The following is a 26,419-nucleotide window of genomic DNA, read 5'->3' as shown; positions in this document are numbered from 1 at the left end:
TGTACCCTGCCAATCTCTACATCATTGGCTCTCCCATATTTGCCTGCAACCCATTTATTTGTTTTGCCTCCCCGTTTTCTTGTCTCCATTTCACCATCGCTGCACCTGCCTTCCCTCGGCCGCTCATCTCCCCTCTTCCAGCCTCTCCCTCCATCCTCTGTCTCGTGGTGATATTGTTGGAGGTCAGTCGACGCCACGAGGAAGAGGCCTGATGAATAGACCGTGATCACCGGCCGTAATTACAGTGTCAAATGAACTGTTTGCTGTCCAGCATGTGCAGGTCCAGCGTGTATTTGTGTGAGTGTGCGTGTGTGTGTGTGTGTGTGTGTGTGTGTGTGTGTGTGTGTGTGTGTTCTCTTCTAATGTGATAGTCAGCTTCCCACAGATGCAGCTGCTATATCAGCATACACAACAACAGATGGGCTCCAGTTACACACACACACACACACACACACACACACATACAAAACTACTTTCTTGCGTATTCATTCTCAGAGTCTGAAATATGAAACATTAAAGTAGCTGTTCAATTAGAATATGTATAGCAGTATGTGTGTTTGTGTTTGTGAAAAAGGAGCGCGGGGCCTTTGTCTCCATCCCGATTTACATTTCTGGACAGGCTCTTACAGGAGCAGACAGGTGTGAATCTAAATACCTCCTGTCCTTGCAGATTATACTCAGCAGGACCTTTAAGTGGCTGGCAGATGTAAAGTTTTGGCAGACACAATCACACACACACACACACACACTAAAACAACAACGTTATTACTCAGAGATCAGGGGCAGCTATTGACTACCACACACATCTTTCCACCAGACATGATAATGGAGAGCTGAAGCCACTGGGGCAGCAGACCAGCAGCTGGCCTGGCTAGATTCTTCAGTAGACAGACGGACAAACAGAGTTTTTCTGATTGTGCCTTTTTTCTTTTTCTCTCACTCATGGAATGATAGAAAATATGTTCTTACGGTTCTTGTTTATAATTTTAGTTGTAAAACTACTAGTAATACTTGTATCCATTAATGCATTCTTTCTTAAACATGCAGTAACTCATCACCATCTTTTAAAGGTTGTTTATCCAATGTTCTCTTTTGACTTTTTTATCTTTACCAATTCCTTTGGAAAATATCTGTGTCTTTAGCTTCTAAGCGCTCCACCTTGTTCACCGCCGACTATCTGCTGTTTGCCGCTGAGCAGGAAATATACCAAAGGATTTCACTTACAATGACGTTGTGCAAACAACAACGAGGGAATCAAACATTAAATATATGAACAATGTGCTGAAGCTTAATTTAAGCCTCAGGTTCATTACAGGGAGCAACTGCTTTCACATTAATACGGATATATTATTTCTATAAAAGTATAGTGATCATATTTGCTTTATTATCTGCTCTGAGCCAATGAGTGTGCATCAGAGTCACAAACAAGACGCCACAGAACGAGTGGGATTGTTTTCTGCATCCGAGTTTATGCATGATTTGGTTTTCGGCATCCTGTTAATCTGGGTGGACGTTTTCCTGTGCTGTCACTGTAATATGAGTGAATCCCTTATCCTGCCTGGCCTCGTGCATCAGTGTGCCCGCGAAACCCACACACTCGCATCCGCATGCCTGCCGATGTTTCCGAGGACGCGTTACATGCGCGGCAAGGAAATATTTACAACACCGAGGCAAGTCACCTAATCAAATTCAAGGTCTGCGTCTAGAGGAAGAGGAAACATGAATACGCATTCACCGCCACGTGTGTGTGTGTGTCTGCGCCTTTTGGTGTGTGTGTGTGTGTGTGTCCGTCTGTAGTTGTGTATGTCAGAGAGGAAGACAGAGAGAGCGCCTGTGTGTGTCTAGTTGGTATTCCGGGGTGGCTTGTTGTGAGTGTGGTTTCCCGCAACTCTTATCAGAATTGTGATCACAGAAAACTGGTCTCCTCAGATGGAACACATCCCTTCGTCAGGGATGTGTTCCATTTGCAGGGATGCACACACACAATCGCACACAAGGCAGACAAAAAGTTAAACCCCTATGTTTTCCTGTCAGTGACTGCATTCCTCGAGTGTGCTTCAATCTTCAGTTTGTAATCTGTGGCAGAAACACGCGCAGCCAGGAACATGGGTGCAATTTGGTGTGTAAGTCTTATGAATTTGTTTGCTTTTTTTTCTTTGGATGTCCTGCCCGGAAGCAGGTTGACAGATACAACTACTGCTGGCTTTAAAAATGTGAAGAAAAAAAAATGCTTTGCCATATTCCAGGGAACAGGACGAGGAAGCCATGTAATATTTAGTGGGGAAAGTGAAGAATTCGATATTTTGAGTACTGGTGGGGGGAAAAAAAGGCAAATGGCTGCCAGGTTGTACTACAGCTATTGCTTGCACCTTGCACTCCACTTATTGACATTAAAACACAATATATTGTCTAATTGGCAGCGCAATAAGTAGTCAAAGCAACGCGGCTCTTCAGTAGTGCGCCATCGAATTTATGATATACTGAGTAACGCATCACAGATTTCACGCAGAGGTAAAAAAATAGTGACAAAACCACTGAGATCCTGTTCAGAATCTGGCTTTGCTTCATTCTGGGAAACGTGTCCCAGTTCTGCTGCTTAGTGCGCACACACTCACATGCGCACACACCAACACGTTCCATTGCTGCTAACGAACAGGCTGCTCACTCAATTGGGATTTCTCTCCCTATACGTTGCTTTCAATCTACCTTCACTACACCCCCCCACCCGCCCCCTCTGCATTCCCATGACAGATTCTACTCCCCGGGGTCTAGACACCTGATGTGTGTAACTCAAACCAGCTCAGACTGGGAAGTCTGAACCCTCACAAACAGATGCATTAATAATATGCAAAATTACAGTGTTTTTTTCTTACCCATGACAATTCAATGGTAAGAGGATACACTTTGTGCTTGATCCTAAATAGGCACACACACACACACATACAGTTGTGTTAGGTAATCTTGAGTCACTGAATACATTAACACGTGTCAGTATCACACCTCTTGTAAGTGACTGAGCTGTCACCTCTGCATCTGCAAATTGGATGAACAGATAAATCTCTAATTCTCAAACATCCCAGGCTATTTGAAATGCGCTAATCCCCACATCCGAAATGTATTCATGTTATCCGTCTTCAGGCCTGACATACACAACCCCTCTTATTTAAATATTTGTTTTCAGATCCTTTTAATCAAATTTGCATGGATTGATATGCAGAATGTTTAAACCATTGAATCTCTCGCCTATAGATAGCTCAGCAGTTCGCTTGAAGACTGAAAGACTGAAAGATAGACTTGCTTCTTGGTTAACACATTGTTGTGACATGTGTGGTAATTCAAGCAACTAGTTATTTCTCAGCCCGTGTTGCAGGTTACAGTAGCGTTTCATCAGAGGCGTGCAGTGTAGGCAGTGCCCTACATTTAAAGCCCTACATTTTAAATCAGACTTCAAACATGATTTTTTTTTAAGTCAATCATATAAGCTGTTTTAGGCAGAGGGGAAAGAGGTCGAATTGTTCAACCCGCGTTAAAAAACCTTTGAAAGGGATCAGTGGCATACAGAAGTGTGTGACAGAAATGATCAGAAGTTATTTTTAGGACAGTGTTTCAACAACAAAAAAAGCTCCAACAGAAAGATATACACGTTGAATACAACATAGAAAATCAATCTCAAAATCTTTTTCCGAAAATTGTAATTTGGAGTGTGACACTGAAATGTCATGAATAGACGGATCCAAACACTGGAGAAAGATTTCAACATGAAAAGTCATGAGCGCGAGTCATGCACATGCAATGCGTATCAGCAATCGTGCAGTAACGGGCATTTCACATTCATGTGTGGCTGATACATGAAGCAACCAATGCATCAATGGACTATTTATAGAGCTCTAAAAGGTTCCTAAATATTATTGCAATCTGACAATCAAAAATAGTCCATTCATTCTGTACCAGGCAGCCACTTACCTAAAGGGGAGGCGGCTAATGGGTTAGAGAGAGAAGCCTTGTTTTTTTCTCCAACAACATACGTTATGTTGGTGCCTAAGGACCCACGTTGGACACCAGACTCCTAAAGGAATTCCCTGTGGTGCCAATAAATGATAATGTTGCTTTTGCCCCTCCACTGGTTTTACTATCCAGCAGCTGTAGTTAGCTGCAGGGTTCCATCTAACAGACAAGGCCGCTTCAAAAACAACGGCGGACAAATAACAAACAATTACGTCTTCATAGAAGCGCGTGTGTGTGTGCTTGTGTTGGTGTGAGTGTGTGTGTGTGAGTGGGTGACTGGATGGGTCCGTAAATAAACCTCAACTTTCTCCACATTTGCACATATAGTACCAGCACACATTCCCACATTCGCACCACCTGATTACGCCTGATTACAGACTGCTGTCTTCTGGGTGTGACAACAATTCAGATGTACGGCTCGGCACACACACACACACACACACACACACACAGCGTCCCATCGACCCTGGCAGCATATTTCCCAAATGAACAGCATCAGTCCTGTCAACACAGACATCTCTCACTGCGAGTGAAAGACATACACCTGGCGGTAGGACACACTTAAACAATGATAGATTTATGTACACACACACACACACACACACACACACACACACACACACACTTCATAAACACATCTGGCAATCAGAGATATGCAGAAACCCACAGCAGGGAGAAGGAGATCAGTGGGATATTGATTATTACAAACACACATTCACACACCTGCACTCTCCATCTCAATCCCTCTCAACCCCCCCCCCCCACCCCCCCACACACACACACACACACACACACACACACACACGCGCACACACTCCACCGCTGACAGAGAGACAGACTTACTGAGGGGCTGGAGGACAAATCATTTACTGGCAGCCATCGTCTCCTCGCCTGCTAATCCAGGCTGTGTGAGGCGGACGGTGTTGACATCTGAGACCAGTGTGTGGGCCCCTTTCATATCTGACCTTTAACACGGCCAGACCAGAGCAGGTAAAGGTCCCCAACTCCCCAGTGACTTCGCATAGATGTGATGCTGCACTCCAGAGCAAAAGCAAGCGAGAGGGCCAGATAGGGAAGAGAGAGAGAGCACTGGGATAGATTATTAAACCTTGAAAAAAAGGTATTAGTTATTTCCTTTCAAGATCACTCATTCAGATCGAGGGGTTTTTTTTGTGCTCAAGAGACAATATTATTCAGACCTTGAAATGGTGTAATACAAGATGAATATATTTATTTATGAGTATTGGGTGGATTTCTGGTTTTAATTTACAAACACGTAGTAGGACCCTCAGTGGGTTGAACAGGTGGCCTTACTTTAACACAGCATCACAGTATAAAATATCTCTATGAATTATGTTCAAAATGGACAATTAGCCAGTTTTTCCTTAATGATTTGTCATCGGGGCGCCAGCGAATGGTGGTCGGATTCCGTGCATTGAGCACACCGGCGTGCATCCGCCCCGGATCCTCGGTCCTGCAGTCGCCACCTCCGGGAGGAGAAAGAGAGCTTATTGCCAGACACACGCGTCTCTTCTCCCACCCAGAAGCACAGCTTTGTCTGCTGGAGTCAAACAGCAAACACTAACACTTTTGCCCAGAGTGACTTCCCAAATCAAATCAAAATGAAAGTTCCTTGAAGTAATATACTGTACAATAATGAACAAATTACATCTAATGCCAACGTTTAAAAACGTAAACATATTTCTTACTGAGGGGTTAGAATGCGATTGGATACCAGGAGAAGAAGCTTGATACCACTCTTGTATCCTTCCTTTAAGAACGATGCTTAGGCTGATGTAGAGTGTTTTTTTGTGAGTATTGTTGTTACTGTGACATCGTAGCCAAGAGTCCACAAAGTTACTGCGTCCAGCCAACAAACAGTCCGGGACAAAACCACCCCCATATACCACAAGTTGTCCTTTTTTACACCGGTGAATTAGTGACCTATAGAGATTTCATTATCCTTGGAGGGAGACGGGCTGTTTCCCCCGTTTTACAGTCTTTGTGCTAAACCGAGCTGACTGCTTACTGTGAAGACATTATAATAGCACCAATCTCTTTGTCTAACTCTGCAAACCTTCCCTCGGATTATACCTTAACCCTACTATGTTTGTAGATATTGTAGAAATTAAGTAATACTACATATTCATATGAAATAATAATTAAAAACAAAATCCAGTATTATGCCAAATGATCCAATATCCTTAAATCTTTAAATAGGACTGCGATGCAACTTTAGTTAAGGGAGGTTGCTCTAACGTGGTCATGGCATGATGGCAAGTGTTAATCCTCATTATCACCAAACGACCTCCAACATCCACAGCTCTGCCCGGCCGGGAGGAGGGAGATAAGTGCAGTTTTTCACTCGCCGACCCGTAGCCCACGAGACCTGCCACATGGGTCAATCGGCCAGGGGTGCCGCGTCTGTTAGGGCCAGGATGAGCCGGATAGCTGGTCACCAAAGCAGTTTAATCTTCAACAGATTCCCACCACCTGGCCCTGTTGGCGACCCACCAAGCCCTTCAGCCCTCCGATCTGGCAACTCCCAGTGTCGTGTTGCACAGGGGTTCACTGGCAAAATCAACTGGAAAGCAAAGCCAGGCACATAATATATTTGAACCTCCGTTTCTTAAAACGAGGTGGTGTTGAGCGCGTCATCCGCTGAACTCCCATGAACAGTCCCGCTGTGTGTTGGGTACTGTTGGAGCCACGGGTGGCCCGCAGGCTATTCTGCTTTATAAGTGTGTGTGACAACATGAATGTTTGCCTAAGGGGAGGATTTGCTCTGAGGTCTTTGATTACCAGTTTGCAGGCAGGCTTTTCAAAGTGACAAATTCTTATATTCCCCTTTCAGCAACGTAGCATGTGGCTTGTACTTAAATCTCTCGTTTGCTGGATGAGGATTTATTGCATTGGCTTGGCTGTCCACATCTTTGTTGGAAGTGTGCGCTGCTGAATTGTCTTACGCCTCTGAATGCAGTGCGAGGTTAACCGTGCGCGGCTTAACTCCAAAAGAAAGCTAAAGAAAATCCAAGAAAATGCCTTTTTTGTGGTTTTACAGAGTAATCAAGAGGGTCGTACAGTGTTTCGCATCGGAGGTATAACTGGCTGTACTAGATTGTATAACCAACGAGAATTTGTGACACAATTTGGACACAGCAGATTAATTTCCCTATCCTCCAAATCCGCCGCTCAGCACATTATCAGCCTTTCTGCACTCCAAAAAAACAACAAACACATGCACACAGACCCACACGTTGCCCCCATTAAACAACATCTCACTTTGCAAGAGATTTAACTAAATCTTGTTTTCGTCTCATTAACTTGTTTTTCTGTATGAATGTATGGATCCCACTTTATGCAACATTTGTTCGGTCGTAATACCGAATAAACTTTTACAATCTACCGTTAAGACCTCAATGGTATTAAATTCACAATGTTGTGAAGCTGAAAAGAGCCATAAACAGCAAACATTTAGTATTTTTTATTCAAAAGTTTAAAAAAATGGTTTAGTGTTCACAATTTAATTTTTCATACATCTGTAATTGCAATCTCATTTTAAAGCTTGGAAACACTCTAGAAATAACAGTCCAATCCAATTCAGCTAAACTAAAGTGCGTTGATTAAAATGAAGACATGTGCTGTGCAGGAAAAACAGGGGCAGGAATCTCTTTTAACACCCAGACACATTTGGATGACTAATAATAGTCCGGACTGTTCAATGAATCATGGTTATTAGGCACAGTAAGAGAAAAATATTTTCACTTCAGTCCCCTGGCTGTTTTTTTTCGTTTGGACACACAGACACTGCCTCACTCACAAGACCAAATAAAGAGTTATATATATTTGTGCTGCACTCAGCTTCCACTTGAAAACAGAGGGTCAGAGTCTAAGAAATGGAGCACCCGGATTGAAATAGATGAGTGTAAAGGCTGGAAAAGAGGCTGAGAGGCACCGGGAGATGGAGAGAGGAGCGCAGACTGAGAAAGAGAGAGGAATGGCTTGTAGGTGGGGACCTTGAAGAGCTTTTGTTCTCTGAACACACAGAGTTAGTGAGGCATCACTTGGCAGTTGGTTCAAAGCAACAAACTCTAAATCAATCTTTTACAGCTTGTCCAAACACACTCACACAGACACGCACACACTGAACACAAAGAAAAGGACGCACACACGTAGCAGCACCCGCAAACAAGCAGACACTTTGTAGAAGACCTGTGTTGAGGAATAAAACCGTTTTCACTTCAACTTCAGAAGCGTGATGGGCGATGAAATAGGAGAGTCTGGCTGTGTGTGTGTGTGTGTGTGGTGTGTGTAAGTGTGCCCATGCTTTGTTTCTTTAATGAGCTCGGTTTACACACTTCGTTAATTGGCTGGCACAGCAAAGGCCCGTCCAAGATCTACAGGCCAGTCTGCAACACACACACACACATATACAGATGCACATCTCCATTTCACTGTGCTTATTTATTCATGTATTAGTTAGTTTGTTCCACTAGGTTCACTTTCAGGCTGCTCTAGTAATTGCCACTATATTCCCTGCATTGATTTCCACTCCAACACTTTGTGCCATACACACGAGCGCACTCAAATGCATACACAGTCGCCGACTCCCTGTGCAAATCTGCCCTCGCAAGAAACAAAGCAACGGCAAATTGTATTCTCGCTCAATTTATCCATCCATTTATCCATTTAAGTGTAGCTATCTCCCTAACATGTACACATTTTGTGGAAACAAAGAGACAGGTGAGACAGCAAGAACTGCAGCTATTCTAATTAAAGTATCGGGGAAGCGAAGGGAGCCGAGCTTTTCTTTCAGCCCACACCTCATCACTCTGGCTGTAAAAATAGCATCAGCCCCACAATCCGAGGCAATGTTCTCTCTGCTTGCAGCTCAGGGATGCTTTCTGGTGAGCGACAGCAGGTACAGTGGAGAGATTTAGCGGTGGCTGTACAGCAAATACAGTGCAGCCAGACTTCGTCCACATAGGCGTTCTGTTCAAGCAGTGTGTGATTTGTGGCTATGTGTGTGAGAGAGGCATGCAAAGCATGATTACAGAGGGGAAGGGTGGATGTGTGTGTGTGTGTGTGGGGGGGGGGGCAGGCGGGACAGGAGGCCTGCTGGGAGAGATAACTTCTCAAATCTGTCCTCTTCTTCTCACTCACACCCTTCTGCCCAGACCTCTAAAAGCTTACCCCTCTTAGGCTTACCCCTGCACACACACACACACACACACACACACACACACACACACACCGGATCCTCGTATCAACCCTATCCCCAACTCCCATTTCAGTCGTCACAGTTCTCTGAAGTCCATTGGAGCTGTGGCTGATTTGGGTAAGATGGGCATGGAAAGAGACAAGACACAGGGATGTACAACAAGTGCATTAGCGCAGGTCTGTCCAGCTGGGGTTATTAACTATTAATGAGGACATGTGAATTTATGCACATATGCACTTACACTAGCAAACACGCATTCACAGAGGGAGAGAAAAAGTTGGAGAGGGGTCGTTTAATATTTGAACAGGATGTTTTAAAGTCTAAATTCAATTAGGGTGACACAAGGAGGCCCTGTGTTACCCCCCCCAAACAACTATTAAAATGTAATGTATTCATGTGTATATCATTCTGCCAGTCTTTTTGTTTATCATCCATGTGCTCGCTTGCTAGAACTGCTTTTGTGTTTTTAAGCAGCCATCTCCTCTTTGTCCCCATAAACAACTACACCTCCTTCATCGCTTTAACTCCTCTTCTCTAAACACCTCTGGGAGTGAGCGGACAGCCCAGGAGGATCCGGTTATGTCAAAGAGATTCCTTAGACCTCAGCTTTGAATAAATCTGTCCCCAAACCAGCAGAGTAACCCCACCTCAGACAGCACAGGCCGTCATCACGCGGAGGAGCCACCACGGACAGCTCCCTCATTGGATCCCTCTGCTCTGCTCCGCACCACAGAAAGCTCCACGCTGCAGCCTGGATGACACATGAGGTCCTTTAAAAGACTTGTTGGTGAAGTCAGGCGTATGCGGATTGTGCAGAATTTTGTGCAGACTGCTCAGTCTTCCACTAATTACGTGTACAACAGAGATGGGGACATTGTTACCTGGCGATGTTGCATGTTCGCGGTGGCATTGACATAATGAAAACTTGCACAGGATTTCAACTGCTTCCTCAGTTTTCTGTAAAGTGCATATCACTATCTGTCTATATTTGTCCTTGCTGCTCAGATGGAAAACAACAACATGCAGAGGCACAATCAAATTAATCTTTAAACAAAACAAAGCTCTAAACAAGTACTTAAGCGAGGTGGCACTTTGAGCTAAATCCTAATGCCACCATGCTGACAATAACAATGCTGATCTTTAGCTGGCGTAATGGTTGTTCAACAACTTAGTGTAGCTATTTGTCCTGTTCTCTCTGTGGTGGACTAACAGACCAACGTTGCCATCTGGAAACCCGCACTGCTATCATGGCTACAAATGGAACATGCTGCTGCCTGATTTTCAAATTATATTTAGAACATTCTCAACAAGCCAAAGCCAAATCATTTCTCGTTGAGATAAGAGCAACCAAACGTGTCAAATGACATATTGACTAAAAATAATGGACAATGTAATTCCTTGTGACCAAAAGCCCTAAAGCCATCGGCATCACAAATAAAGCTCCTATTTGTGCCCCTTTCTGCCACAGCTGCAGTCCGGGGGAGGACACAAGGCGGGCTTAGCCTCAGCAGATAAAGGCAGGCGGAATGCTAATAAAGTTGGATTCAATCAAATTGAAAGCAGTCTTTTGGCATTTCATGGCTTTAAAATTAGAATTTTCATTCTGCTCTCTACTATTCCCACAGAGTGATTCTTATTCTCACACACACACACACACACACACACACTGTGAGCCTAGCGAGCCTCGCCTGCTCTCCTCAATGGAAACACGTCACGCAGAGGAACACTGCCTGCTGTTTCTCATTCCCCGGCTCCGACGTGCGTTTTTTCATCTTTTCCATTGCAGTGTTGGTTTGAAACGTATCTCGTAGAAAAACTAAAATGCTGCAGCTCTGTTGGAAGGTTGATTTGTAAAGATTAGAAGAACGACTCTCGCGCTCCCTGACAAGGTGTTACTGACGCGACTTGAATGTAAGTGTCCTCGGGCAAGATGCTGAGCCCCAAACGGCTCCCAAAGGCTGTGCCATCGTTGTGTGCGTCATTGTGTATGAGTTTATGGAGCAGAGAGAAAAGTTACATCAGCCACTGGTTGATACGTGGACACAAACGTATACAAATGTGTACGTATGTATTTCTCCATCTCATTCTTCATCTCTGCCATTGGTTGGCTCCAAGCAATGGACCAGCTGAACCACGCTAACACACAAACGGCAACAGCAACTGCTGTGTGTTGTGCTGCAGCTTAAACATATCAATCCACGGCATACAAACTTCAGACTGAATTCATAATTGCGTAATTAGATATAATTGCATGTGCTGTGGGCTGGCCTAACAACCTAATGAGGCAGCCATAACGCTACTGATTCCACTTATAAGAGCATAATGCTACAAGATAAAGGGGCGCACACAGACAAACATAGGCAGCCAGCGGGTGCAGGGCCCCGAGCTGAAAACAGGTAACAACAAAGAAAATAAAAATACTAAAGTGACTGAATCGGTACACGACTCTCATTATTCCCTGTCAACAGCAGCGCAGTTCTTCCCTGACTGTGAGTGTCTGTGTGGTTCCCACGTCGCAGCCTCGCCGGGCGTCATTTGCTCCCAACCGAGGAAATGACCAAGACGAGACTCACACAGACTCATGTTTAGGAGAGCAGAGATCTCACACACACACACACACACACACTTTGCTCTCCTAATAACCACAGTGATCGCTGTGTCGTCGTTGTTGTTGTTGTTGATGTAGAAAGCTGCCGCAGCCAGAGGGTTGTGTGTGTGTGTGTGTGTGTGTGTGTGTGTGTATGTGTGGCGTCGTTCTGACTTCTGCTTAACAGCTCCTCAGCCGTAATGACTCAGCCGCGATGCCGCGAAGGCTGGAGCATCTGTGTCGGTCGGTTTATTACCGCTGCTGAAGGTGACACCACATCTACGCATCTACAGCCCACACACTGTCACTGCAGACTCATTACCAAAAGCTAGAGCAATAATCACAAATAATATGGATTTCTTAATAGGTTGCAACGTGTCACAGCAGATTTGGCTGCTGCGAAATAAACAATATTTGTTGCACACCAACATTTGAGCCACCGTGGTAACACAACATATACCGCAATATGCTCATAAATATTGTTAACTAAGCCTCAAGGAGCCTGCAAGTACTGCAAAATTGAAATGTGTAAATCAAACGTACTTAAAAAGCAATCGCCATTCTATATTAAGAAACTGCATATTACATTTTATAGAGATAAGCTTTTTCTTTTATTCATCTTGGGTTTTGTAATACTTGCACTATAATGCTCCTAAGCTGCTTTAGTAGAAATGTACTTTTTGATAACAGCCATATAAAGAAAAACTTACCACAGGGGTGTTCAGTACATACAAACAAATGTTTCGTACCCAATCGTTAGGGTGAATGATCATTTTGAGTGACTGAATTAGTGAACTAGTACCTTAACTCCTGGTGAAAATAAGGGATACATTAACTCACTGGTGCACACACTGAAGTGCAGTCGATTGCTTAGTTTAGGGAAAAAGTCAACAAACGTCGTAGTTAGTTGAACTGAACTAGTCGATCAGAATGTCCTCCTCTATTTTGAAATGAAAAGTTGAGTTTGAGAGTGGCAGAGAGGCAGCACGGCACAGAGTTTGGTCATTGGCCATTAACAGTGTAAATGGAGGACAACATTTAATGACAGGACCCTGGAGTCACTGATGAGGGTGATGAATGGCTTTCAACTCAAATATATGGCAGGTCATCACTCACCGCAGATTTAAGCACAAGCGTACTATGCATTTTTTTGCACAAAGAATCACACACTCACTCCCGCTCTCTCTCGTTCTCTCCCTTATTAACCTTCTGCTCATCCACTTATGCTGCCTCGCACGTGCTATTCAGCATTGTATTGTTGGCCCTGTAATTACATCAATAGCTGTGGAAAACACTCATGTATGCACCTGTAACAAGCACACACACACACACACTGTTATTAACAAATTAGTATGTTATGGCCGTAACTGGAAAAAATTACTTTTTGGTCGATGGATAATTATTAACTTAAAGTTACTTAACGTTTTTTTTTGTGAATTTTTTTTTTTTAGCTTTAGTTCAGTATAATGGGTTCAAATCTTTAAATTGGCTGTTAATTTACAACACATTTTCTAATACTATGAAAGAAAAAAAAACATTATATTTAAGATTCTATAAACAGATTTATTTTGGCAGCTTGTGTTGACAGGAACTCCAAATATTGTTAATTTGTCCAATCATGTCATTTAAATACACATTTAAACAATATGGCAGTAACGGGAAGAAGTTTATTTGTATTTGAAGGAAAAGAATTTATTCAAATTGTCCAAAACACAAAGGTATAAAATGTGTAGAAAAACGTAATTTCTTCACACTTGAGAAGAAAGAACCACAAATAAAGCATTAATGACCAATGATCCATTGTTTTAAACACGGACCCTTTGCCTTATTTTCTGCTCTGCTTTGTTTTGTCTTGGTGCCCTATTCAGCCCTTTGGCACCTCATGTTAACTTCCTTGTTTGCGCTGCTAAAACGTTAAATTTGGCACAATTGTTTCACTCCGTTATCCAAAGTACTAACAGTAATTTCTCTAATCATCAAGTAGCTAATTGTTTAATTAAGTTCCACTCATATGACTAATTTCAGACAGAATCAAACAACAAACTGTCTCTCAAACACCGAAAGAAAGACTCAATGTTTTTTCCACAGATGCAACTTCTCTCTTCCTTCTGGCCTTCACCACTTCCTTGCTCTGCAGTCAAGGGAGTCAGTGTGTGGGGCACAGAGGTGCTGGGTAAACAGTGGTTCTGCAAAGTGCTTTTTCCTAGCCTCTGTATACCAGGGTGGTAGAGGCAGTAATGGAGTTTGCTCAGGCTAAGGTAATCCTGAAGCTGTGACCACAGCATCTGCTGCTGTTTCCCTCTGACGCCGTCCTGTTCCACAGGAGGTACCGAAGCTGTTGTAGCTGTCACCGGTACTGTCCCACACGGGCCGCTTGAGAGCAAAGCAATGTGTTTGTGTGAAAAGGTATTTTCTGCAACAAAAAAAGTGTGTCAAAAAATATGTTTTTCTGTGTGTGTGCATCCTGAGTAAAAATTGCATGCAGATAAAGGGATGGCTTGCTCAAAGATGTGTGTCTGTGGGGGAGGGAAGCTGGGTGTGTGTGTTTGGTGGAAAACTCTGGATTTGTGTGAACTGTATATGCGTGCAAAGAGAAAGAATCTAAAAAATATATGTTCGGATGTGATAGCTCACCTTTGGGAGGCGGGATAAGAACAGGGCTGCCGGCTAGGAATGAATTTACAGGGCCTGATCTCCTAGAAACAATTTCTCCATGTGGGTTACACACATTTAGAGTGGCTGCTCGGCCCCCCTGGGCCTCGGCACACCACACACAGCTACTGGAGGTGGCCAATGAAATACAGGACACCTTTTATAGGACACATGCTTTTTATTTATTTGATTTATCCCCTGTAGATTTCTTCACTTCCCCTCTGCCTCTCCCCCTCTCTGTGTGGGTCTGTTTTGGTCTCTGCCTCACTTGCTCCGACTTCTCATTCTTTTTCTTTCGTTATGAATTATCCCCTATTCGTCACGCATCATGCACAGCTACGGGAGGTGGTTGGACAAGAACAAGATCACTTTTTACTAGGGCTGTCAATAGATTAAAAAAAAACTAATTAATCGCACATTTTGAAATTCATCTCGATTAATGGCGATTAATTAATGTTTTAAAATTTAGTTTTTCTTCTAAAGACTGAATCTTAAATGAGTAATCACTCTAGAAAGTGTGTATTTTAGACACTGTTGTTTAATTGTTAATGTTATTTTAAACACAAAACTACACGCGATTGATCATCTTGGAGGCAGAATTCCACCTGGTGGAACATGTTGAACTAGCGACTCTTCCTGCTGCTCTCGTGCACTTTGCTCTCAATTCTCCGTCATTCAACGGCTGTGTTTGAAGTGCCAACAATCTCCCCACATTTAGCCAGGACATTTTCAAACTACCGTCTTTTAGGGACACAGTGGTGGTCTTCTGCAGACTGTGTGCCCCGCAGTGTAACGTTAGATGTTGAGATGGAAGTAGCATAGCAGCAAGCTTAGCCTAGCAGCTATCATAGCAGTGCTTTAAGTGGTCTGTTTGCCACTCACCCCCCTTCTGTTTGACACATGGAGTAATTCCTCTGCACAGTTCTCTGCTGTTTGTCGCACCACTGTTTTAGTTTACTTCCAAGGCAAAGTTGCTTTCCGTGTCCTTGTCATTCTCTCCATCTATCTTGAGAGCAGCTTTGACAGTATTCCCGTTACCCATAGGGCTTATTGGTAGAAGAGAGAGACATGTAAGAAGAATATTTGCTCAAAGTGCAAGTGAGAGACATACTGTAAGGAAATTGTGGATTACGGAAACAGGAATACTTGCTGTATTTTAAGGATAGCTCATGTTAGCTTTTGATCATGTTGCCATGAGGAGGCGGGATAAAATGGTCCAATTTGAACAAGTCCTGCGGACTCTGCTGATTTGCAAATCAGTGTATCCTCTACATCACGCTTCAAACACAGCTTTTGGTTTTCCAGAAGTAAACATGCACCGGGGCGTCCCTGCGGCACAGCGATTAGGACGCCCACTCTGACCTTTGTTGGATCTCTCTCCCTTATTTCCTGTCACCTTTTCACTGACACCAATGTAGATCCAGCTGTCACAGAAAACAGGCTGTGATTACTTAATGTGTATTAAATGACATGGCTCAAAAGACGATACAGGTCGCATGAATGCATGTCAATTTGTTAAAACATGAAACTCTAATATATTATGTTCACTTGAAAGTAACTTCTTCTTCTTTCCTCTGTCCTCCTCCATCTTTTCATCCATTCTCTCTTTTTCATTTAATGAAACATGTAGCAGAACAAAGTCTACAGACTAGCCCCTTTTCCACCTGACAGTAAAGGAGGTGGGGCACGAAAACATTTTAACATTTCATGAAGGAATTCATCAGCCTGTTTAAAAGTATATTTGAGAACATTTTAGGAGCTTGTGACCCCTTGTGTGTTTCCTTTAGTGCATTCTTGTATTTTCCATACATACCTCAGCACCCTATCTTGGTACCCAAAATCTGACATCCCACTGCATTGCTGCTGTCCTGTCAATCAAGTCTCACGGTTAGTTCTGCTTTTTTTGTAACTCCCTCGCTCAATTTTCTCTTATTTTCTCCCTTGCTCCATTTTCTCTTCTATGTTCCTTGCAGGGGCTCGTGAGAGTGGGAGACAGAGACAGATGGAACTGAAAGATGTCAAAAATATGGCCACACGTGGGATGACCGCCTTTATTTCAATGAAATCACCTTTTAGCCACAAACACTGGGTTTATAAACATGTCACGGTCCTTAAAAGGCCAAGAAAAGCCAAAAAGCATGATTAGGAACGACACATGCTACATGCAGGCTGTTCTCACACTGATGGTGGAGTCACCAAACAGATCTCGTTTGGAACCAGAAGGAACCGTAACCTACAAACCTAAATAATGCCATTTTAACCCAAAACACATTATTTTTTTCTCAAGCACTTGTCTTGCCTAAATAAAGGGTTTGCACATGAGTTGCAATGATTGCTCGCGTTGATTCATGTTCGGTTGGAAAGCTCACAAAAAATAATTGGATAACTTGTGTAAGAGGACAGCTATTGCTCCTAAAGACATTACCTCTAACAGGAGATCACATCCAGAGCTAAAAGAAGTCAGTGTAACAACTTACAGCCTCCACCCGGCCACCAAACTGAAGCACTGTCGCCAATAATGGTCACCTTAAGAATTACCATCTACATGAGGTGAGCCATGGGGCTGCTGCACAAGAGCCCACCACTGCGTTCAGGCTGATGAGTTACATGTTCCTGTCATGCTGTTGATTGCAGCAATATAGCTTTTCACTTGAATGGACGGGAATTCACAAAGCAGTAGTCGAAACGAGGTGAGCTCTGCGTGACACAGACCGCGCTGGACCCGGTGCCACATGCCCGTTTACGCACAGCTCGGACCAACCCTGTGTTGTGCGCGTTAGAAAGAGGGGAGGTGCAACACCTGAAAGCCACAACAATTTGTTTTGCTATAAAATCCCTATATCGATAATAAATCTCATACCATGTCAGGGTACGCTGATGGGATATTTCCTCTTTTTTTCTAAATTCTAATGCCTTTATAAAATCTCCAAATTGGAACGGATGAACGAAGTGTTCTCTATTATGTCCATCAGTTATTCGGAGACAAAAAAAACGACCAGGTTGTCATCAAACATATTAATCTCGCCTGACAGGTGTTTCACTATTTCACTTTGTCTACAGCACGCTGCAAACAATCCACAGACCAGGCAGTTGTCTGCAGGCACCACGCCGGGGACCCGTACCTGTCGGTGAGGTGTGACCGTGTTCTGTTAGCCCAGCAGGTGATCCTCTCTCCTCATAGCGGCTCCGCGATCCGAGACGGGGGAGAGGCTGGCATCCCCTCTCCGGTACCATAAAACGGTTACTCCCTCACACCGGGCCGCGCGGGTTCGACTGGAGCCGCAAAAGTTACACCATAGCCTCCGACTCCACAGCCGGGCAAGAGAGCAAACGAAGCCCGTGGCGGATACGACCCTCCTGGGTTAAAAGCAGCGGTTACTCCGGTGCAAGAAAAAAAAAAAAAAAAAAGGTCCTCCTCAAAGTTCCGCTCCTTTGCCCCGCTTCTACCCAACGGTTCAGACGGGAAACTTAGTTATTAAGACAGAGCAACATGGTAGAAACATCCAACTTAGAACGTCCTCCAACAGCCTGTTGTTGTGTTGTGTTTTTTTGCACCGCGGGACCCCTTGTTTATCCTCCTGATGTGGGAGCGACGAGAACGTAGCGGAGTGTGACTGGACGGAGGTGCGATGCTGTCCGGTCGGGGGAGTCGGGCCGACTGTCGGCGCGCTGCCGCCTGCGCGCCTGCGAGACACCGGAGCGCGGCTGCGCCTGTGAAGCGGAGCAGCGCCCCCTAGCGGCCCGAAGAGGCGACCAGCTGAGGGGAGAAGGAGCATGCGATGCATGCAGATGACACGCGTGCAAGTGATGTGAAGGAGAATATGCGTGTTGCTGTTGGAGATGTGATAATTGTCATGGATTGGCAGACAAATAGAAAAAGGCATGGGCCATTGTAGGCCCCTTCAGCAACCACAAACACACACCAGCCAGCACCAGCCGTCATGTGTCAGCAATTGCTCTCTTGGGGATGGACATTGGGAAAGCCTGAAATGTTTGTGTCACTTCAAGAAGGACAAAACCATTTGGACCCCCCCCCTCCCTCGCCTCTCTCCCTCTCGCGGCTGTGTGAAGTTCAAATTAAATTGAACTCACGTCAGCTGAGCTATGGGCCTTTCCCCGTAGACTAGACCAACAGGCGCAGAGGGGTGATCGACACCGTGCCCGGCCAAATTGACCCGTGTGTTAGTGTTTGTGTGGGTGTGTGTATGTGTGGTCTTCCACTGCTTGGAACAACCTGAGCTGTTCAAGGAAGTTTACTCACAACAAATGACTTTGTCCAGACTCTGTGACTCTGCAGTCCATTTGAGGAAGCAGCCCCGCGGGCTCTAGGGTGTAACTGTGTGTGTGACTGTGCGTGTGTGTGTGTGTTTGTGTGTGTGTAGGTGGGTGCCCCCACCAATGTGTTTTTGTGTCTTGTCTGTGTGCTTGAGAAACAAGTAATAGATATTATCTGTTTCTCTAGCAGATGAACAAGGCCACAGAAACCAGGCAGTTCAGAGTCTGTGTGTCTGTGAGGCGTGATGGAGGTGACGGTGTGCGGTTGCACACGTGGGTGATTCATAGTGAGGGCGTGATTGTGCGCGTGTGCATGTGAGAAGGCTTGGTGCCAGTCATACATCATTTCACCCAGTGAGCTAATCTGTCACTCTGACAAAGAATTCGGATTACTGAATTCCCCTCTTCGTTTTGCCTCACTCTTTCTCACACTGTTTTATTTCTCATTCTTTGATTCCTTTGTATTATCTTCTTAATATAGCAAAACATTCTCCATCTCTGTCTGTCTCTCCACTGCTCTTTCTCTCTCCGCTCTAGTGAGATGGGGGAATTACGGATAGCCACGCCTTCGGATTCGTCTTCTATGCGGCTCTGGCAGCAAAGTTCAGGATGTGGATTCCAAGATGACAAACAGAAACGCACATGCAGGCCGGATCAATGGGCTACTAACTTGTAACACCTCAAAATCAACCTCATTCCTTTGGGATCTGTGACATTTGCACAAGTCCATCCTCACCCGCGCACATGAATACGCACACGCATGCACGCACGCCAGCTGGTGAACTCCCAATCACACAGGGCGGGATTTAACATGTACCAATCAGAGTGCCTGGTGGATTTCTGTCACAGAATAAATAGTTAATTCCCACTGAGAGAAGAGCTTTACGGATCACATGACAGCCCTTGGGAGTCGTGTTTTTGCGCACATAGAGAGGCACATGCTAACACACATTCACACAGCTACGTGGGCATGTTCATAAAGCAGCTCCAAATAATCTTATCACGTTTGCTTGTTCCCTTGAATCACTGAAGGGAAATCAGCTCAACCAAACAACTGAAATGGAGAAATATGCTGGCGGACGATGAGATAATCCTTAAAGGCAGGAGAAGATGCCACCTGGCCTTTCATATAGCATCTAATGAGTTCGGACAATCTACCACGGAGCAGAGGCCACACTCAAAACCTCCCAGAGAACATGTGAAAAAAACAATATTTCATCATTTCAAAGGTTGTTCCTCTCAGCCAGCCCATCAGTGTGTAAGAAAGTCGATTTTTATAGCTACTGTAGCCAAAGGATGAGCAGTACACCATAGTATGTCAGGCATTTGAAACATTTGATTGTCACCTGAAAACGTCAGAGTAAAGATGAAGGCTTTTTTACACGGTATTATGTGTACAATTGTGCTTTTGTTTAAAAGCCTCGCCAGAGGACTCTTATTAGAAAAACCACGTGGCTCTGAGTGCTGCGTGCATCTCTTCATTTGGAATACACACCCAGAAACGCACACCTTGTGTTCCGTGTTGCATTGGCAGGCAGTAATACCGCCATTAGCATATGAAAGACGGCAGCTGGAAGGTGTAGCCGTCACCGTTGTTGTTCCTTGTTGCTCGTTGTGTTACCCATTTGGAGGGCAGCTCCTCTGTTCTCGCTGGCCCTCGGGGCTGTTTCACTCCCCCCCGTCTTTCTGTGTGTCTCCTTCTGTCTGTCGGCCTCCACCGCCCCACTCCCTCCATGTAGAATATCCCCAGAAGAAAGGGACTAAACAGGCGTTGACATACGTTGACTCCATGGAAAACTTAAAGTAGCAAAAAAGGTATCCTGAAAGTATCCACTTGCAGAGAATTCTCTGAGAAATTCATTTATAAACTCGAAAGAGATGAATAAGCAATTTCTTTTTATGTAAATTGTGCTTTTTAGACGAATTTGATCTACGGCTTTAAAAGAAAGTTGCGGCAGATCACTCATCACAGACCGTTAGTGGAGTTGAAAGACCGAGCTGCCCTCGTCAAAGAACCCTTTTCCCGAAATAGCAGCAGGGCGCACCGTAGCATTTGAACTCTATCCCATGTTCTCTGTTTCTTTCCCTGAAAGATGTAAATGTTCAAACAGACTAATTCCTTCAAAGCCTCGATGAGCACGAGAGATCAGTCTCTGCCCTCATTGCTAATTGATGGTCTTGCATCGCAGCATGAAAGCTCCATGAGTCTTGCTTGAGACTCTCATTAGCATCAACTACGCTAGAGTTAGCCGCATTAAGATTACATGACAGACGTACCAGACACACCGTATGCGGATCTGCTTTCTGCCGCGTTAAATGTCATTTACGGTACACAGGGATGAGCTGAATGATCCCAGTGCCAAAAGCATGAGGCGGGATAGCCCGCTGTTATTCAGATGGTCGAACCAATGTTGCTCTCTTCCTCACCTGCCTTTGTGACGGGTCAAGCCACAAGGTACATGCTTCCTTCCCAGCGTGCGCTTTTCCCCTGAGGAGGCCGGCGTGGTGTGTGAACTTCAGACAGGAGAGCAACATGACAGATTGACTGGCATCATTTTCCAGCTGGCATGGCAGCACCTGTAAATCCTCCAGGGGGAGCTGGGAGGATGCTGACTTTAGAAAGATACTCTGCTTGGCCTGTTGCCACGGCACCATTCACATGGAAGAGCAAACAGAGGAACGAATGTAGCTTTGTAGCTTTTGTGAGGTTAATGGATCCTCTTTTAATGCGGTAATTATTATTTCAAGCTTTAACGCCACTGTTGTCGCATCTTGACTCCAATAGGCTGTATTGAAAAACATGTTAACAAAAACACATCAAATCATTTTACACATCAAGCAGACACTTGGAAAATTCCATTTACAATATTCACTCTTTTTTTGCTCTATTTTCTGTCTTTAGCTGCTAAAGTGTCCACTGCGTTCACCTGCTGATCGCTAACTGTGCCTGATAATTGGTGCTGTGCAGCAGGTGTTTTTTTGAAAAAGCAGCCCGATGTGGCTGAGAAAGAGGTCAGTGATTGAGGAGAATGTGGATGTAAGTGCAGGCAGCGCAAAGACAGCTGAGGGGAACTGTAAATGTGGGTTCTAATTCTCTAGTCGGATTGCCATGAAGAGCCGGCCCTCTCACACATTGTTACAGTAAGAATAGTGATATGAAGCTTTCAAGGAACAGTGTGTATCATTTAGAGTCATTGGTAGAAAGATAATATAATACCCATAAATATGTTTGAATCAGTGTATGACCACTTGCCTGTTTGAAAAGTTTCATTGTCATTGATCGTTAAGCTCCGCAGCACATCTCTCTAACTAAATTTTAAATGTGCTTCCTGATATTAATGATTTCATATGACAACATTACTTTTGCTGCACTAGAAACAAGATATATTTATATTTGAAATATAAATTAAAGTTCTATATTGTTTTGTAAAGCAATTATCTAGTCATAAAGAAGATTATAGTATTGATAAAAGTTGCTCCTAGTTTTAATACAATTGTATGATAATTATTTGTGCCAGGGTTGCAAAGGGAGGCGTGAGCGAAGGGGTAACTCGTTGGTTGCACCCTAACCCTAACATATGCCCCTACATTTTAAACATTGTTCCTTTAAACTTGCCTTGTACTGAACGTACAATAAGGTACACCATAATTCATACAATAATGTAATCAATTCCCTTATTTTCATGCCAAAAGTCATGAGTTGCAGGAACTCCACCGACCCTTTGCCAAAAGAACTCAATGGTCCAATGGTCAAACGCCTACGGGCCTGAGGACTCGCTGTACTGCAGCTTCCTCACATCCTGCTGAGTTTGATCAACACACGCACACACCTAACGCGTTCCTCAGGGCCTTTACAGTATGAACGAGTGTATGTGGATGTTTTCAAATCATTTATGCATTTATTTGGCAAGGACATAAGTAGCTCAGAAAGGCTCACGGGCTTTGTCACAGAAGAAGAGGGCAGATCTAGATTATCTCTTTTAACTCATCAGATGCCCATCTGTGGTGGGAGTCAGTTAACCCATACATGGAGAATGATATGCGCACCACCTTTTTTAAATATTCAGAGGTGAAGTGGTGAAGATGATGTCACAGCTTCGCAGTGCAAATACAAGCCGTATTTCCTTAAAGTGCAATAGAGATTAACAGGGAAAAAGGTCTTAGTACCTAAGAGACAAAAGAGGGATAGAAATGTTTTTGTTTTTCATTTTCAAACTCGATTCCTTTGCTAGTGTCTTGACCTCTGCGCTCCATTCATCTGAGCAGCAGGATTATGAGGTCCTGTTAGATAATCTCCAGGGCACCATCAGATAAAGGCGCTATAATGCCACTCATAATCCAAAATGTGAGATTATGTTGTTCTGCATTACCGGCTCAGGCCCAAGAATATTTATCGCTTCTTCCATCTTTCTTTTTTTAATCCTCTCTCTCTCTCTCTCTCTCTCTTGCTCTCCCTTTCTTTCCCTCTCTCAAGCTTGAGAACGGCTTTCGTGGGATGGAATCAGACAGACACGGGTCCATTTGGAGACTCGAGAGCAAAGATGCACGGTCAAATACATTTTTGGCTTTGTGTTGTACTTTATGAGAGAGGCAGAGGGTGTATTGATTTTTATTAGGCTTTAGAGACAGTTGTACGTCTTGCATTGGAAAGTATTAGTAGATATTGTTCCTTTAGCTCATCCCTGCTTCCACCAGCGTGCTACTCTGTGGCTCAATGTAAGCACACTGGTAAGCACACATAAGGTCCGTCACAAGTACTGATGCACGCTTTTAGCTGTACATACTAGAACAGCATTTGCATGTCTTTCCCATCCCCATAAAACCTGAGAAGAAGGAGGCAATTGTTAGTGAACTTGTTCTACTAAACAAAAGTCTGCACAGCGTGGATTCGTATCTACACAGGTTTAAAATGCCTGATTGTCAAACAACATCCCATCCATACAGATGTGTGTCCATAACCCCATAGAGGCGTCCCTGTGCAAAGCACAGCCACTGAAAGCAATTCAGTCTGTTTGTGAATGCTGCCAGGGGGACCACACTGCATTCATTCATCCGCCGCCCCCCACCCTCGCCACTTCTATCCCACCTGCTTCCCCTCTTCTCCCCTCGTTCTTCTTTCCTGACCTCCTCATTTTCGGCTGATGACAGCACCTACACTTGATTAACGGTAATCCATGCAGGCCAAGTGGGAGCGTTTTATATGAGGCAGCGGGGATGATTTCCACTCACTCTTTCTCTGCTCCCAGTTGCGTCTTTTACTCAACTGTCTCCAGCTTCCTGAGGAAAAAGACACCAGAGGGAGCCACGATGAAAGACGCAGCCCAAATTCCATGCTACTAATAGCGCTATTTTGAAGAAAAATCTGCTCCGAGCATAAGTAGGAGGCAGACAAGGTCGCTAGTTGTAAAATGTTGTTTTGTGGAGAAACATGTTGGGTTTGTTTTTATTTGGTTTTGGCCTTTGTTAAAACGTCAATGTTGCAGTTGAAGGGGGATCGAGCATGAACAGAAGGCAGCGATGGTTCATGAAATGTCAATACGAAAATTGTCTCTCAGAATAGCTCGTGTAAATAAAATGACTCATTTTTTAACCGTAAATATTGTCACTATTTATGTGATTTTAGGGCCCTCTAGTGGTCCAATCTGTCGTATGCTGATGGACCAGCAAGTAAAAATGTGCAGATATGGCTTGTTTTTCTTAAATGTCATTGACATGTTAAGACGCAGATACACTATGAGACTCAACATTTTCAGATCTTCCCAAAAATGCCCGTTCCAAAGTTTCTATCGCCCACATTCCCTGACACATAGTTTTTTGTCTTCGACAGTAACACTATCAACAGTACAAAATATTGTACGAAAATATTCCGTTTACGTTAAAGAGTAACTTCCTTTTCTTCTATTTTCATTGTTATAAAACCCATTTATACATATATTTTCTCTTTTGGGTCTTTTTTTTTTATTAAATGTGTTAATTCAGGTGTCCGGCATTTGTTTTCACAGCCTATAGCATTTTATCTTATATACATACAGCATGTTTTGTTTCCTGTGAATTTGATGGCTGAGGAAGGCCCATGGCTCAAACATTGTGTCGACATAAATTCTATGAGACGGAGTATGAAGGCCTCTCCTTCCGAAGCATGAAAGCAGAGTCCAGATCTCCAATCTATTAACCAAACAAGGTTAATGAGGGTGATGTCATGCGCCTTCCTCAGTGCAAACAGTGGTATGCATGCAGCTTGTACTGTGTGTGTTGCACCACTAAGGGCCACTGCATCCTCAGATTTTAACTGGGTAAATGCTGTAAGGGTGAAGTGAGGACATTTATTCCACCTAACCCTCCTGAGCAGACTTCCTGGGCGACTGTGGGTGAGTGGGGAGCACGGTTGTCCTCCAATCAGAGGGTTGTGGGTTCGATCCCAGGCCTGGTTAACCCGCATGTCGATGTGTCCTTGGGCAAGACACTTAACCCAACAGTGCTCCTGTAGCTGTGACTACAGCGTATGAATGGTAGTTATTGATGGGCAGGTGTCACTGTGTATGGTTCTCCTGTCATCAGTGTATGAATAGGTGTGAATGGGTGAATGATGTCATGTATTGTTAAAGCACTTTGAGCGGTTGGAAGACTAGAAAAGTGCCATACAAGTACAGGCCATTTACCATTATCATTTACTAGTTGTTCTCTTGTTTTCTGTGTTCACTGACCCTAAATGGCCAGTGTGAGAAAAAGATGAGGAAAGGGTTTCCACAGAGATGTCGTTGATATTTTGGGGTTGTGTCCATGCTGGATTTTATAAGCTCCAATAAATAAATAAAAGGCTAATAAATCAATAAAAGGTGCAACTTTAGACACACAAGCCAGCCTCTCTAAAGGTGTATGCCACTCTGGATACAATATCAGCATAGTCTGTGATACTATAATTCATTTTCTCACAACAAAGGCCCATGAAAGGGTTTATCTTCTCGATTGTTAAACTACCATCTGAATTGTAGTCGTCTAAGAATAAAAGTGCAGACTTTGAACCCAGCAGAACACTGTGTAATGGTGACCTGTTGACCTGTACTATACAACACAATAATTCATTTTTGGTTGATAACACATAATTGTAAGACACATTTCACCAGGCCTGTAAACATGTTGCCAGTGTGCATACAGTTTTCCGCAGCATTTTGGATTGGTCTATCTTTTGGATAGACTTATTTGGTTTATTTTACCGTGTGACTCTATACATTTGCACTTACAGAGTGTAAATAACCTAATAGATAGATACTCTGAATTAATGTGTAAAAATGTTGCTATGTTGTTACAATGTGAGAGTTTCCCCTCGGGGCAATATAAACGTATTTTACGGTCTCTTCCATCGACTTTAATAGCTGGATAGTGACGTACACGTCTGTACTTTGTTAAGCAGTTAGCAATGATGATAGATGCTAATGATGTGGCTATATTGACTAAAATAGTCCTTTTATTCTCCTAATCTTTCTAGAACTATGACAGGAAACGCAGAGGCGCCTCTAAATTTAGAAGGAATTATGCAATTTTAGGTGGAGCTGTAAACTTGAAGGTTGTGTAGTGGCTCTAGGTTGACGACTGTTAAACCACTTAATGCTTCAACTCTTTTAGATTGGATAATGCTAATAGCCATCTCTGCATATTGGACTAGGTCTCTGTGTTTACTC

General features: G+C 43.8%; 1 protein-coding gene across 1 annotated transcript in view; it reads right to left on the bottom strand.

Moving 5' to 3' along the window:
• Positions 1-18,151, bottom strand: part of LOC120829789 (chemokine-like protein TAFA-2) — a 53,902-nt gene extending 35,751 nt beyond the window's left edge. The window contains exon 1 of the mRNA XM_040194230.2: positions 17,588-18,151. The gene's annotated coding sequence lies outside the window, so the exon portion shown is untranslated. The remainder of the gene's footprint in view (positions 1-17,587) is intronic.
• Between the last annotated feature and the right edge of the window lie 8,268 nt (positions 18,152-26,419).

Source organism: Gasterosteus aculeatus, chromosome 2 (assembly GCF_964276395.1).
Source record: "Gasterosteus aculeatus chromosome 2, fGasAcu3.hap1.1, whole genome shotgun sequence".
Classification (NCBI taxonomy): Eukaryota; Metazoa; Chordata; class Actinopteri; order Perciformes; family Gasterosteidae; genus Gasterosteus; species Gasterosteus aculeatus.
Note: the sequence above shows the minus strand (reverse complement) of the source record. Positions and strands in the feature narration are given on the sequence as shown.